The following is an 18,426-nucleotide window of genomic DNA, read 5'->3' as shown; positions in this document are numbered from 1 at the left end:
GACTTGACAGGTGTTGACAGTCGGGGAGAACACCTGCACTAATTACAGCGGCTGTTTTGATGATAACGGGTATTGGAGTGATCATGTTGAAGGTGTTGTGCTGATAAGACAGGTGTTGGGATGAAATATCAGTTGGCATGATATGATGATAGGTGTTATGATGACATGTAGACAGGTGTTGTGGTGATGACATAATGATGGGTGTTGTGATGATGACATGAAGACAGGTGTTGTGGTGATGATATGATGACAGCTGTTGTGGCGATGACATGATGACAGGTGTTGTGGTGATGATATGATGACAGCTGTTGTGGCGATGACATGATGACAGGTGTTATGGTGATGACATGATGACAGGTGTTGTGGTGATGACATGAAGACAGGTGTTGTGGTGATGATATGATGATAGGTGTTGTGATGACATGAAGACAGGTGTTGTGGTGATATGATGATAGGTGTTGTGGTGATGACATAATGACGGGTGTTGTGGTGATGACATGAAGACAGGTGTTGTGGTGATGATATGATGACAGGTGTTGTGGCGATGACATGATGACAGGTGTTGTGGTGATGACATGATGACAGGTGTTGTGGTGATGACATGATAACAGGTGTTGTGGCGATGACATGATGACAGGTGTTGTGGTGATGACATGATGACAGGTGTTGTGGTGATGACATGAAGACAGATGTTGTGGTGATGATATGATGATAGGTGTTGTGATGACATGAAGACAGGTGTTATGGTGATGACATAATGACGGGTGTTGTGATGGTGACATGAAGACAAGTGTTGTGGTGATGATAGGTGTTGTGATGACATGAAGACAGGTGTTGTGGTGATGACATGATGACAGGTGTTGTGGTGATGACATAATGACGGGTGTTGTGGTGATGACATGAAGACAGGTGTTGTGGTGATGACATGAAGACAGGTGTTGTGGTGATGATATGATGACAGGTGTTGTGGCCATGACATGATGACAGGTGTTGTGGTGATGACATGATGACAGGTGTTGTGGCGATGACATGATAACAGGTGCTGTGGTGATGACATGATGACAGGTGTTGTGGTGATAATATGATGGTTGTTGACAACTGGAAACCACCTGTAGCCTCCCCAAGTGTTTCGCCTCTGTAATTCGCTGTCTACAGACCCATCGGGGCTGTTTGGAACATTAAATAACCAGGTATAATACTCGCCTTGAAGATGTAGATTCTCCAGGTATCGCAAGTATGACACATGGAAATCGTGGGCGGCCCTTACCTGTTGGTTAGCCCTATTCACTCAACATCGACCCTAGGCACTGCAGTACTAAATAGGAGGATGTAAGTGAAATAGAGACTTAACTGGCTCGTTGTAACGGGAGCCTGTGATGTCTTGACGTCACTGAGACCGAAGTCGTTGACTTAACTGAAGAAATGACGCTTGAAGCCTCAAATTCGTTGTCTGCTTGGCATACGTCGCTTGACGGCTAACACGAATGAGCCACTCGGAAATAGTACTCTCTTGGTACTTACTACAGTCGCTGAAAAATCCGTATCTATTGGTGGCAGGAAGAATGTCTAATTTTCCTGGAGATCGCCAATGCACATCAAGGGAAACACGCACACGAAACTGGCTGCAAATGTTTCTACGCCGGGTGGCCGGGTAGGGTAGCACCCGGCCACCTCATCACCCGGTCTTCTCGTCACACGTTCACTCGCCGAAACCAAATTGCATTCTCGAATCCGTCTGTTGCTACCTCCCGCCCTCTTTTATGGACGGACATCTGCTGAAACAGTGCCTACAAGCATAGGTGCCGGCTGTGACAACTAGCTGAACCAATGAGAGAGGACTCTTTGAGTCTAAGATGCCGGCTGTAGGTTATTAAGACCCTGAATGTCTCAAGAGTACACAGGCATATATGTTCGGATTTTTCCCGGTCTTGGGAAATCGCCATTTTCTCAGACAAATGTCTGTTTATAAATTGCACAGAAATTTCCCTTTGATTGTAACTTGTGCTGTACACATGTGTGTCTCATGTGTCACATTTTATCAGCCATAAAGCTGTAATCCCATTAGAGGGTGTCTGATTTTGCTGGATCAGACACACGTATTAAGGTTGTTGAGCTCTCTGGAATGTGGTAATTGAAGTTGTGTAATAACGCATAAGACCTTTTTGATCTCTGCTAGTGTAGAGGGAGCAGGTCATGACCCCTTCATCCTCACAGTGTTGGAAAGTAGTGAGAGAGATCTTAGCTCCCTCGAGGGGTCGCTACTCACATGGGGCTTCGATCCCTCCCCCGGGGGTTGGAGAAAAATTTTCTCCACGGTGGTGGTGGTGGCTCTGATGTTGGTGGTGGTGACACTGCCTCGTGAGTGAATGTAATGTATTTATAGGAACCACGTGGTGTGGTTGCTACAAACACAACACCAACATACACCACGTAGTGTGGTTGCCACAAACACAGCAATAAATACAGCGTGTTACAGCACCAGCAGCTGCCCCCTTCACAGTACCTCCATCCTTACTGAATACTGATGCTCCCTCCTTCCTTCCCTCCCCCCCTCCTGTCCTTCCTCACTCCTCCCATTTCTCTCTCTCATCCTGCTCTACCTACTTCCCTTCCGCATTCCTTTCATTTATCACCTATCCCTGCCTACTTCCTTCCCTCTCTATTACTGCATAAAGCAAGGATAGACTTTACTGTATAAAAGAGGAAGAACAGGTTGGTGGGGGAGAGGATTGAACATTCCTGAGCTTGAGGAAGGTATTACACAGTGTAGCACACCTCAACTGGTCTACAGTGCGGTACAGCTGGCAAGAATGGAAGGAAAGCTGCTACAATGTGTCGCAGGATAGGTAAAGATAGTGGGAATCATGGTAGTGTGCATCTGAGGGTGCCTAAGTGAGGGTCAGGAGTGCTCCTTATTTTTTCTGCCAGGTTAGGAATCATTGACAGACTGTATACTGGTCCTGTGAGTGTGTAGTTCTTGACGCTCTCATGCGCTGTCTTGTTGAATCAAGATTAGTTATACCACCAGCACGATTCTGCTCTTGAAACTACAAACACTGCAGACGGTACACCACCAACATAACACTGGAGACGGTACACCACCAACGTAAATGCAGACGGTACACCACCAACATAACACTGGAGACGGTACACCAACAACATAACACTGGAGACGGTACACCACCAACATAACTGCAGACGGTACACCACCAACATAACTGCAGACGGTACACCACCAACATAACACTACAGAGAGTACACCAACATAACTGCAGACGGTACACCACCAAAATAACGCTGCAGACGGTACACCACCAACATAACACTGCAGACGGTACACCACCAACATAACTGCAGACGGTACACCACCAACATAACATTGCAGACGGTACACCACCAACATAACACTACAGACGGTACACCACCAACATAATACTGCAGACGGTACACCACCAACATAACACTACAGACGGTACACCACCAACATAACACTACAGACGGTACACCACCAACATAACGCTGGAGACAGTACACCACCAACATAATACTACAGACGGTACACCACCAACATAACGCTGGAGACAGTACACCACCAACATAACGCTGGAGACAGTACACCACCAACATAACACTACAGACGGTACACCACCAACATAACACTACAGACGGTACACCACCAACATAGCACTGGAGACAGTACACCACCAACATAATACTGCAGACGGTACACCACCAACATAGCACTGGAGACAGTACACCACCAACATAACGCTGGAGACAGTACACCACCAACATAACGCTGGAGACAGTACACCACCAACATAACACTACAGACGGTACACCACCAACATAACACTACAGACGGTACACCACCAACATAATACTGCAGACGGTACACCACCAACATAACACTACAGACGGTACACCACCAACATAACACTACAGACGGTACACCACCAACATAACACTACAGACGGTACACCACCAACATAACACTACAGACGGTACACCACCAACATAACACTACAGACGGTACACCACCAACATAACGCTGGAGACAGTACACCACCAACATAACACTACAGACGGTACACCACCAACATAACGCTGGAGACAGTACACCACCAACATAACGATGGAGACAGTACACCACCAACATAACACTACAGACGGTACACCACCAACATAACGCTGGAGACAGTACACCACCAACATAACGATGGAGACAGTACACCACCAACATAACACTACAGACGGTACACCACCAACATAACACTGGAGACGGTACACCACCAACATAGCACTGGAGACAGTACACCACCAACATAATACTACAGACGGTACATCACCACCATAACACTGGAGACAGTACATCACCAACATAACACGGGAGACAGTACACCACAAACATAATACTGCAGACAGTACACCCCCAACATAACACTGGAGACGGTACTCCACCAACATAACACTGGAGACAGTACACCACCAACATAACACTACAGACGGTACACCACCAACATAATACTGCAGACGGTGCACCACCAACATAACACTGCAGACAGTACACCCCCAACATAACACTGGAGACGGTACACCACCAACATAACACTGCACATACACCACCAACATAACACTTGAGACAGTACACCACCAACATAACACTGCAGACGGTACACCATCAACATAACTGCAGACGGTACACCACCAACATAACACTGCAGACGGTACACCACCAACATAACACTGCAGACAGTACACCCCCAACATAACACTGGAGACGGTACACCACCAACATAACACTGGAGACAGTACACCACCAACATAACACTGGAGACGGTACACCACCAACATAACACTACAGACGGTACACCACCAACATAATACTGCAGACGGTACACCACCAACATAATACTGCAGACGGTACACCACCAACATAACTGCAGACGGTACACCACCAACATAACTGCAGACGGTACACCACCAACATAACACTGCAGACGGTACACCATCAACATAACTGCAGACGGTACACCACCAACATAACACTGCAGACGGTACACCACCAACATAACACTGGAGACAGTACACCACCAACATAACACTACAGACGGTACACCACCAACATAATACTGCAGACGGTACACCACCAACATAACACTGGAGACAGTACACCACCAACATAACACTGGAGACAGTACACCACCAACATAACACTGGAGACAGTACACCACCAACATAACACTGGAGACAGTACATCACCAACATAACACTGGAGACAGTACACCCCCAACATAACACTGGAGACGGTACACCACCAACATAACGCTGGAGACAGTACACCCCCAACATAACACTGGAGACAGTACATCACCAACATAACACGGGAGACAGTACACCCCCAACATAACACGGGAGACAGTACACCACAAACATAATACTGGAGGCTGTACACCACCAACATAACACTGGAGGCAGTACACCACCAACATAACACTGGAGACAGTACACCACCAACATAATACTGGAGGCTGTACACCACCAACATAACAGTACACCACCAATGGAGACACCACCAACATAACACTGGAGACAGTACACCACCAACATAACACTGGAGACAGTACACCACCAATATAACATCACCACCACCAACATAACACTGGAGACAGTACACCACCAACATAACACTGGAGACAGTACACCACCAACATAACACTGGAGACAGTACTAACACTGGAGACAGTACACCACCAACATAACACTGAAGACAGTACACCACCAACATAACACTGAAGACAGTACACCACCAACATAACACTGGAGACAGTACACCACCAACATAACACTGGAGACAGTACACCACCAACATAACACTGGAGACAGTACACCACCAACATAACACTGGAGACAGTACACCACCAACATAACACTGGAGACAGTACACCACCAATATAACACTGGAGACAGTACACCACCAACATAACACTGGAGACAGTACACCACCAACATAACACTGGAGACAGTACACCACCAACATAACACTGGAGACAGTACACCACCAACATAACACTGGAGACAGTACACCACCAACATAACACTGGAGACAGTACACCACCAACCACCAACATAACACTGGAGACAGTACACCACCAACATAACACTGGAGACAGTACACCACCAACATAACACTGGAGACAGTACACCACCAACATAACACTGGAGACAGTACACCACCAACATAACACTGGAGACAGTACACCACCAACATAACACTGGAGACAGTACACCACCAACATAACACTGGAGACAGTACACCACCAACATAACACTGGAGACAGTACACCACCAACATAACACTGGAGACAGTACACCACCAACATAACACTGGAGACAGTACACCACCAACATAACACTGGAGACAGTACACCACCAACATAACACTGGAGACAGTACACCACCAACATAACACTGGAGACAGTACACCACCAACATAACACTGGAGACAGTACACCACCAACATAACACTGGAGACAGTACACCACCAACATAACACTGGAGACAGTACACCACCAACATAACACTGGAGACAGTACACCACCAACATAACACTGGAGACAGTACACCACCAACATAACACTGGAGACAGTACACCACCAATATAACACTGGAGACAGTACACCACCAACATAACACTGGAGACAGTACACCACCAACATAACACTGGAGACAGTACACCACCAACATAACACTGGAGACAGTACACCACCAACATAACACTGGAGACAGTACACCACCAACATAACACTGGAGACAGTACACCACCAACATAACACTGGAGACAGTACACCACCAACATAACACAGGAGACAGTACACCACCAGTATAACACTGGAGACAGTACACCACCAACATAACACTGGAGACAGTACACCACCAACATAACACTGGAGACAGTACACCACCAATATAACACTGGAAACAGTACATCACCAATATAACACTGGAGACAGTACACCACCAACATAACACTGGAGACAGTACACCACCAATATAACACTGGAGACAGTACACCACCAACATAACACTGGAGACAGTACACCACCAACATAACACTGGAGACAGTACACCACCAATATAACACTGGAGACAGTACACCACCAATATAACACTGGAGACAGTACACCACCAACATAACACTGGAGACAGTACACCACCAACATAACACTGGAGACAGTACACCACCAATATAACACTGGAGACAGTACACCACCAACATAACACTGGAGACAGTACACCACCAATATAACACTGGAGACAGTACACCACCAACATAACACTGGAGACACTACACCACCAACATAACACTGGAGACAGTACACCACCAATATAACACTGGAGACAGTACACCACCAACATAACAGTGGAGACAGTACACCACTAACATAACACTGGAGACAGTACACCACCAACATAACACTGGAGACAGTACACCACCAATATAACACTGGAGACAGTACACCACCAATATAACACTGGAGACAGTACACCACCAACATAACACTGGAGACAGTACACCACCAATATAACACTGGAGACAGTACACCACCAACATAACACAGGAGACAGTACACCACCAACATAACACTGGACTGTACAGTACACCACCAACATAACACTGGAGACAGTACACCACCAACATAACACTGGAGACAGTACACCACCAATATAACACTGGAGACAGTACACCACCACATAACACTGGACAGTACACCACCAACATAACACTGGAGACAGTACACCACCAACATAACACTGGAGACAGTACACCACCAATATAACACTGGAGACAGTACACCACCAACATAACACTGGAGACAGTACACCACCAACATAACACTGGAGACAGTACACCACCAACATAACACTGGAGACAGTACACCACCAACATAACACTGGAGACAGTACACCACCAATATAACACTGGAGACAGTACACCACCAATATAACACTGGAGACAGTACACCACCAATATAACACTGGAGACAGTACACCACCAACATAACACTGGAGACAGTACACCACCAATATAACACTGGAGACAGTACACCACCAACATAACACTGGAGACAGTACACCACCAACATAACACTGGAGACAGTACACCACCAATATAACACTGGAGACAGTACACCACCAACATAACACTGGAGACAGTACACCACCAACATAACACTGGAGACAGTACACCACCAATATAACACTGGAGACAGTACACCACCAATATAACACTGGAGACAGTACACCACCAACATAACACTGGAGACAGTACACCACCAATATAACACTGGAGACAGTACACCACCAACATAACACTGGAGACAGTACACCACCAACATAACACTGGAGACAGTACACCACCAATATAACACTGGAGACAGTACACCACCAACATAACACTGGAGACAGTACACCACCAACATAACACTGGAGACAGTACACCACCAATATAACACTGGAGACAGTACACCACCAACATAACACTGGAGACAGTACACCACCAACATAACACTGGAGACAGTACACCACCAACATAACACTGGAGACAGTACACCACCAACATAACACTGGAGACAGTACACCACCAATATAACACTGGAGACAGTACACCACCAACATAACACTGGAGACAGTACACCACCAACATAACACTGGAGACAGTACACCACCAACATAACACTGGAGACAGTACACCACCAACATAACACTGGAGACAGTACACCACCAACATAACACTGGAGACAGTACACCACCAATATAACACTGGAGACAGTACACCACCAACATAACACTGGAGACAGTACACCACCAATATAACACTGGAGACAGTACACCACCAATATAACACTGGAGACAGTACACCACCAATATAACACTGGAGACAGTACACCACCAACATAACACTGGAGACAGTACACCACCAACATAACACTGGAGACAGTACACCACCAATATAACACTGGAGACAGTACACCACCAATATAATACTGGAGACAGTACACCACCAACATAACACTGGAGACAGTACACCACCAATATAACACTGGAGATAGTACACCACCAACATAACACTGGAGACAGTACACCACCAATATAACACTGGAGATAGTACACCACCAACATAACACTGGAGACAGTACACCACCAAAACACTGGAGACAATGCACCACCAATATAACACTGGAGATAGTACACCACCAACATAACACTGGAGACAGTACACCACCAATATAACACTGGAGACAGTACACCACCAACATAACACTGGAGACAGTACACCACCAACATAACACTGGAGACAGTACACCACCAACATAACACTGGAGACAGTACACCACCAATATAACACTGGAGACAGTACACCACCAACATAACACTGGAGACAGTACACCACCAACATAACACTGGAGACAGTACACCACCAACATAACACTGGAGACAGTACACCTCCAACATAACACTGGAGACAGTACACCACCAGTATAACACTGGAGACAGTACACCACCAACATAACACTGGAGACAGTACACCACCAATATAACACTGGAGATAGTACACCACCAACAAAACACTGGAGACAGTACACCACCAATATAACACTGGAGATAGTACACCACCAACATAACACTGGAGACAGTACACCACCAAAACACTGGAGACAGTGCACCACCAATATAACACTGGAGATAGTACTCCACCAACATAACACTGGAGACAGTACACCACCAATATAACACTGGAGACAGTACACCACCAACATAACACTGGAGACAGTACACCACCAACATAACACTGGAGACAGTACACCACCAACATAACACTGGAGACAGTACACCACCAATATAACACTGGAGACAGTACACCACCAACATAACACTGGAGACAGTACACCACCAACATAACACTGGAGACAGTACACCACCAACATAACACTGGAGACAGTACACCTCCAACATAACACTGGAGACAGTACACCACCAGTATAACACTGGAGACAGTACACCACCAACATAACACTGGAGACAGTACACCACCAACATAACACAGGAGACAGTACACCACCAGTATAACACTGGAGACAGTACACCACCAACATAACACTGGAGACAGTACACCACCAACATAACACTGAAGACAGTACACCACCAATATAACACTGGAAACAGTACATCACCAATATAACACTGGAGACAGTACACCACCAACATAACACTGGAGACAGTACACCACCAATATAACACTGGAGACAGTACACCACCAACATAACACTGGAGACAGTACACCACCAACATAACTCTGGAGACAGTACACCACCAATATAACACTGGAGACAGTACACCACCAATATAACACTGGAGACAGTACACCACCAACATAACACTGGAGACAGTACACCACCAACATAACACTGGAGACAGTACACCACCAACATAACACTGGAGACAGTACACCACCAATGTAACACTGGAGACAGTACACCACCAACATAACACTGGAGACAGTACACCACCAACATAACACAGGAGACAGTACACCACCAGTATAACACTGGAGACAGTACACCACCAACATAACACTGGAGACAGTACACCACCAACATAACACTGAAGACAGTACACCACCAATATAACACTGGAAACAGTACATCACCAATATAACACTGGAGACAGTACACCACCAACATAACACTGGAGACAGTACACCACCAATATCACACTGGAGACAGTACACCACCAACATAACATTGGAGACAGTACACCACCAACATAACACTGGAGACAGTACACCACCAATATAACACTGGAGACAGTACACCACCAATATAACACTGGAGACAGTACACCACCAACATAACACTGGAGACAGTACACCACCAACATAACACTGGAGACAGTACACCACCAATATAACACTGGAGACAGTACACCACCAACATAACACTGGAGACAGTACACCACCAATATAACACTGGAGACAGTACACCACCAACATAACACTGGAGACAGTACACCACCAATATAACACTGGAGACAGTACACCACCAATATAACACTGGGGACTGTACATCACCAACATAACACTGAAGACAGTACACCACCAACATAACACTGGAGACAGTACACCACCAACATAACACTGGAGACAGTACACCACCAATATAACACTGAAGACAGTACACCACCAACATAACACTGAAGACAGTACTCCACCAACATAACACTGGAGACAGTACACCACCAATATAACACTGGAGACAGTACACCACCAACATAACACTGGAGACAGTACACCACCAACATAACACTGGAGACAGTACACCACCAATATAACACTGGAGACAGTACTCCACCAACATAACACTGGAGACAGTACACCACCAATATAACACTGGAGACAGTACACCACCAACATAACACTGGTGACAGTACACCACCAACATAACACTGGAGACAGTACACCACCAACATAACACTGGAGACAGTACACCACCAATATAACACTGGAGACAGTACACCACCAACATAACACTGGAGACAGTACACCACCAACATAACACTGGAGACAGTACACCACCAACATAACACTGGAGACAGTACACCATCAATATAACACTGGAGACAGTACACCACCAATATAACACAGGAGACAGTACACCACCAATATAACACTGGAGACAGTACACCACCAACCTAACACTGGAGACAGTACACCACCAATATAACACTGGAGATAGTACACCACCAACATAACACTGGAGACAGTACACCACCAACATAACACTGGAGACAGTACACCACCAATATAACACTGGAGACAGTACACCACCAATATAATACTGGAGACAGTACACCACCAACATAACACTGGAGACAGTACACCACCAATATAACACTGGAGATAGTACACCACCAACATAACACTGGAGACAGTACACCACCAATATAACACTGGAGATAGTACACCATCAACATAACACTGGAGACAGTACACCACCAAAACACTGGAGACAGTGCACCACCAATATAACACTGGAGATAGTACACCACCAACATAACACTGGAGACAGTACACCACCAATATAACACTGGAGACAGTACACCACCAACATAACACTGGAGACAGTACACCACCAACATAACACTGGAGACAGTACACCACCAACATAACACTGGAGACAGTACACCACCAATATAACACTGGAGACAGTACACCACCAACATAACACTGGAGACAGTACACCACCAACATAACACTGGAGACAGTACACCACCAACATAACACTGGAGACAGTACACCACCAATATAACACTGGAGACAGTACACCAGCAACATAACACTGGAGACAGTACACCACCAACATAACACTGAAGAGAGTACACCACCAACATAACACTGGAGACAGTACACCACCAATATAACACTGGAGACAGTACGCCACCAACATAACACTGGAGACAGTACACCACCAACATAACACTGGAGACAGTACACCACCAACATAACACTGGAGACAGTACACCACCAACATAACACTGGAGACAGTACACCACCAATATAACACTGGAGACAGTACACCACCAACATAACACTGGAGACAGTACACCACCAACATAACACTGGAGACAGTACACCACCAACATAACAATGGAGACAGTACACCACCAACATAACACTGGAGACAGTACATCACCAACATAACACTGGAGACAGTACACCACCAATATAGACACCACCAATATAACACTGGAGACAGTACACCACCAACATGGAGACAGTACACCACATAACAATATAACACTGGAGACAGTACACCACCAACATAACACTGGAGACAGTACACCACCAACATAACAATGGAGACAGTACACCACCAACATAACACTGGAGACAGTACATCACCAACATAACACTGGAGACAGTACACCACCAACATAACACTGGAGACAGTACACCACCAACATAACACTGGAGACAGTACACCACCAACATAACACTGGAGACAGTACACCACCAACATAACACTGGAGACAGTACACCACCAACATAACACTGGAGACAGTACACCACCAACATAACACTGGAGACAGTACACCACCAACATAACACTGGAGACAGTACACCACCAACATAACACTGGAGACAGTACACCACCAACATAACACTGGAGACAGTACACCACCAACATAACACTGGAGACAGTACACCACCAACATAACACTGGAGACAGTACACCACCAACATAACACTGGAGACAGTACACCACCAACATAACACTGGAGACAGTACACCACCAACATAACACTGGAGACAGTACACCACCAACATAACACTGGAGACAGTACACCACCAACATAACACTGGAGACAGTACACCACCAACATAACACTGGAGACAGTACACCACCAACATAACACTGGAGACAGTACACCACCAACATAACACTGGAGACAGTACACCACCAACATAACACTGGAGACAGTACACCACCAACATAACACTGGAGACAGTACACCACCAACATAACACTGGAGACAGTACACCACCAACATAACACTGGAGACAGTACACCACCAACATAACACTGGAGACAGTACACCACCAACATAACACTGGAGACAGTACACCACCAACATAACACTGGAGACAGTACACCACCAACATAACACTGGAGACAGTACACCACCAACATAACACTGGAGACAGTACACCACCAACATAACACTGGAGACAGTACACCACCAACATAACACTGGAGACAGTACATCACCAACATAGACAGTACACCACCAACATAACACTGGAGACAGTACATCACCAACATAACACTGGAGACAGTACACCACCAACATAACACTGGAGACAGTACACCACCAACATAACACTGGAGACAGTACACCACCAACATAACACTGGAGACAGTACACCACCAACATAACACTGGAGACAGTACACCACCAACATAACACTGGAGACAGTACACCACCAACATAACACTGGAGACAGTACACCACCAACATAACACTGGAGACAGTACACCACCAACATAACACTGGAGACAGTACACCACCAACATAACACTGGAGACAGTACACCACCAACATAACACTGGAGACAGTACACCACCAACATAACACTGGAGACAGTACACCACCAACATAACACTGGAGACAGTACACCACCAACATAACACTGGAGACAGTACACCACCAACATAACACTGGAGACAGTACACCACCAACATAACACTGGAGACAGTACACCACCAATATAACACTGGAGACAGTACACCACAAACATAACACTGGAGACAGTACACCACCAACATATAACACTGGAGACAGTACACCACCAACATAACACTGGAGACAGTACACCACCAACATAACAGTACACCACCAACATAACACTGGAGACAGTACACCACCAACATAACACTGGAGACAGTACACCACCAACATAACACTGGAGACAGTACACCACCAACATACACTGGAGATAGTACACCACCAACATAACACTGGAGACAGTACACCACCAACATAACACTGGAGACAGTACACCACCAATATAACACTGGAGACAGTACACCACCAATATAATACTGGAGACAGTACACCACCAACATAACACTGGAGACAGTACACCACCAATATAACACTGGAGATAGTACACCACCAACATAACACTGGAGACAGTACACCACCAATATAACACTGGAGATAGTACACCATCAACATAACACTGGAGACAGTACACCACCAAAACACTGGAGACAGTGCACCACCAATATAACACTGGAGATAGTACACCACCAACATAACACTGGAGACAGTACACCACCAATATAACACTGGAGACAGTACACCACCAACATAACACTGGAGACAGTACACCACCAACATAACACTGGAGACAGTACACCACCAACATAACACTGGAGACAGTACACCACCAACATAACACTGGAGACAGTACACCACCAACATAACACTGGAGACAGTACACCACCAACATAACTGCTCCAGAAGCTACACATAAATAACCATAACATTCCTAGTATGAATATATACTGTTTTTAAATAAAATATAAAAAAATATGAATCTTGTTTCCAGCTTTGTCTAATTCGATGTTCAACTTCCAACACCTCCTATAACACCTCTCCCAACACCTCTCCCAACACCTCTCCCAACACCATGAGAGAGAGAATCGTGAGATAAATGTGTATATATAATGAAGGTATGTATCGAAGAGTAGGCAGCAAAGACTGCAGACATGTGAAGAGAGAGTGTTTAGAAGAGTAACTGGCAGTAGCTGAGGCGTTCACGATGAGAAGAGAGTGTTATATATATGTTATATATATGTTATATATATGTTATATATATGTTATATATATATGTTATATATATATGTTATATATATGTTATGTATATGTTATATATATATGTTATATATATGTTATATATACGTTATATATATATATATATATATATATATATATATATATATATATATATATATATATATATATATATATATATATATTCTGAACGTCACTGGGGTATATATAAATGTTTTTGTACCTCACTGTGTATAAATAGAACTTTCTAAGCCTCACTGGCGTATTGATACATCTCTCTAAAGACGTGTAGGCGACCCATGAACAGGAATATCCTGGCTTAGATATTTCAACAAATGAAGCGCCTAAGTCTCCCGCTAGAAATAACTATTTCTGAAAACAAAAAAAAAATATGAGGAGCGTGGTAAGAGGACGTGTGAAGCAGTGACGGTGGGATGAAGAGGTGAACGTATTTACCCCTATACCACAGACAGTGCAAGAATTTGAACCTAGAACTGTTACTGGGTTCACATAAGTCATTTTGGCTTCTTTTTGGGTTATCCTAGGTGATTTACACTATATATGACAATTGTACTTATCTGTGCCTAAACAAAGTTAGCACGATTGCTAGAGCGCTTATATTACACACTGAGGTCCGTAGTTCGATCCCCGGTACCGGTGGAAACACTGGGGCGTGTTTCCTTAAGACACCTGCTGTCCATGGTCACCAACCTGGGTGTTAGCTGACTGTTGTGGGTCGCATCCTAGAGACAAAATTACCCTAATTTGTCCGAAATGCTCTGCATAACAAGGTGCTTTCTATATGTCAGCTAAGACTGTATACCTTGTACACGTACTTGTAGAAATATAGATTATTATTATTATTATTATTATTGTTATTATTATTATTATTATTATCATCGTTATTATTACTTACACAGGTACGGGACGCATCTTCACCGGCTTTTCCCAAGCTCATTCTCTTCATTTTCTCTTCAGTGCTCCAGGTTTCCACTTTCCCGAATAAAGTACGTTCGTGTGTCCCCTACGTTCGTGTGTTCCCTACGTTCGTGTGTCCCCTACGTTCCTGTGTCCCCTGCGTCCGTGTGTCCCCTACGTTCGTGTGTCCCCTACGTTCGTGTGTCCCCTACGTTCGTGTGTCCCCTACGTTCGTGTGTCCCCTACGTTCGTGTGTCCCCTACGTTCCTGTGTCCCCTACGTTCCTGTGTCCCCTACGTTCGTGTGTCCCCTACGTTCGTGTGTCCCCTACGCTCGTGTGTCCCCAACGTTCGTGGCGACGCAGCCACTTAGAACAGTGAAGATGGCCAGATGACGCAGCCGAACCAACGACGCTGGTTGATGACGGTGGACCGGAAGTTGACTGTTGATATTTGGCGTCTTGGTGAGCGTTGTACCGGGCGAGAGAGAGAGAGAGAGAGAGAGAGAGAGAGAGAGAGAGAGAGAGAGAGAGAGAGAGAGAGAGAGAGAGAGAGAGAGAGAGAGAGAGAGAGAGAGAGAGAGAGAGAGAGAGAGAGAGAGAGAGAGAGAGAGAGAGAGAGAGAGATGTGGAAAAGCTGAGAAGGAGAGAAAAAAGAATGGGGGAGAATTAAGAAGGTAATAGATAAAGCCGATGGGAGATGGTGAAAGTGAGGGAGTGAGACAGTGGGTAAATGTGAGACAATGTGATTATGGCCCTGAGGGTAAGATAGTGTGTGTGTTTGAGTGTGCTTGAGTGCGAGTGTGCTGAGTGCGAGTGTGAGTGTGCTGAGTGCGAGTGTGCTGAGTGCGAGTGTGCTTGAGTGCGAGTGTGCTTGAGTGCGAGTGTGCTTGAGTGCGAGTGTGCTTGAGTGCGAGTGTGCTTGAGTGCGAGTGTGGTGAGTGCGAGTGTGGTGAGTACGAGTGTGGTGAGTGCGAGTGTGGTGAGTGCGAGTGTGGTGAGTGCGAGTGTGGTGAGTACGAGTGTGGTGAGTGCGAGTGTGGTGAGTGTGAGTGTGCTTGAGTGCAAATGCGCTGAATGCGAGTGTACTTGAGAGCGAGTGTGCTTGAGTGCGAGTGTGCTTGAGTGCGAGTGTGCTTGAGTGCCAGTGTGCTGAGTGCCAGTGTGCCGAGTGCGAGTGTGCTGAGTGCGAGTGTGGTGAGTGTGAGGAGTGAGAGTGGGCAGAGTGCGAGTGTGCTTGAGTGCGAGTGTGCTTGAGTGCGAGTGTGCTTGAGTGCGAGTGTGAGTGTGCTGAGTGCGAGTGTGCTGAGTGCGAGTGTGCTGAGTGTGACTGTACTGAGTGCGAGTGTGCTGAGTGCGAGTGTACTTAGTGTGAGTGTGCTGAGTGCGAGTGTGCTTGAGTGCAAGTGTGCTGAGAGTGAGTGTGCTGAGTGCGAGTGTGCTGAGTGCGAGTGTGCTGAGTTCGAGGCAGTGCTGAGTGCGAGGCAGTGTTGAGTGCGAGGCAGTGTTGAGTGCGAAGCAGTGTCGAGTGCGAGGCAGTGTTGAGTGCGAGGCAGTGTTGAGTGCGAGGCAGTGTTGAGTTCGAGGCAGTGTTGAGTACAAGGCAGTGTTGAGTGCGAGGCAGTGTTGAGTGCGAGGCAGTGTTGAGTACAAGGCAGTGTTGAGTGCGAGGCAGTGTTGAGTGCGAGGCAATGTTGAGTGCGAGGCAATGTTGAGTGCGAGGCAGTGTTGAGTGCGAGGCAGTGTTGAGTGCGAGGCAGTGTTGAATGGGAGGCAGTGTTGAGTGCGAGGCAGTGTTGAGTGCGAGGCAGTGTTGAGTGCGAGGCAGTGTTGAGTGCGAGGCAGTGTTGAGTGCGAGGCAGTGTTGAGTGCGAGGCAGTGTTGAGTGCGAGGCAGTGTTGAGTGCGAGGCGAGCGAGGCAGTGTTGAGTGCGAGGCAGTGAGTTGAGTGCGAGGCAGTGTTGAGTGCGAGGCAGTGTTGAGTGCGAGGCAGTGTTGAGTGCGAGGCAGTGTTGAGTGCGAGACAGTGTTGAGTGCGAGGCAGTGTTGAGTGCGAGGCAGTGTTGAGTGCGAGGCAGTGTTGAGTGCGAG

Source organism: Cherax quadricarinatus, chromosome 14 (assembly GCF_038502225.1).
Source record: "Cherax quadricarinatus isolate ZL_2023a chromosome 14, ASM3850222v1, whole genome shotgun sequence".
NCBI lineage: Eukaryota > Metazoa > Arthropoda > Malacostraca > Decapoda > Parastacidae > Cherax > Cherax quadricarinatus.
Note: the sequence above shows the minus strand (reverse complement) of the source record.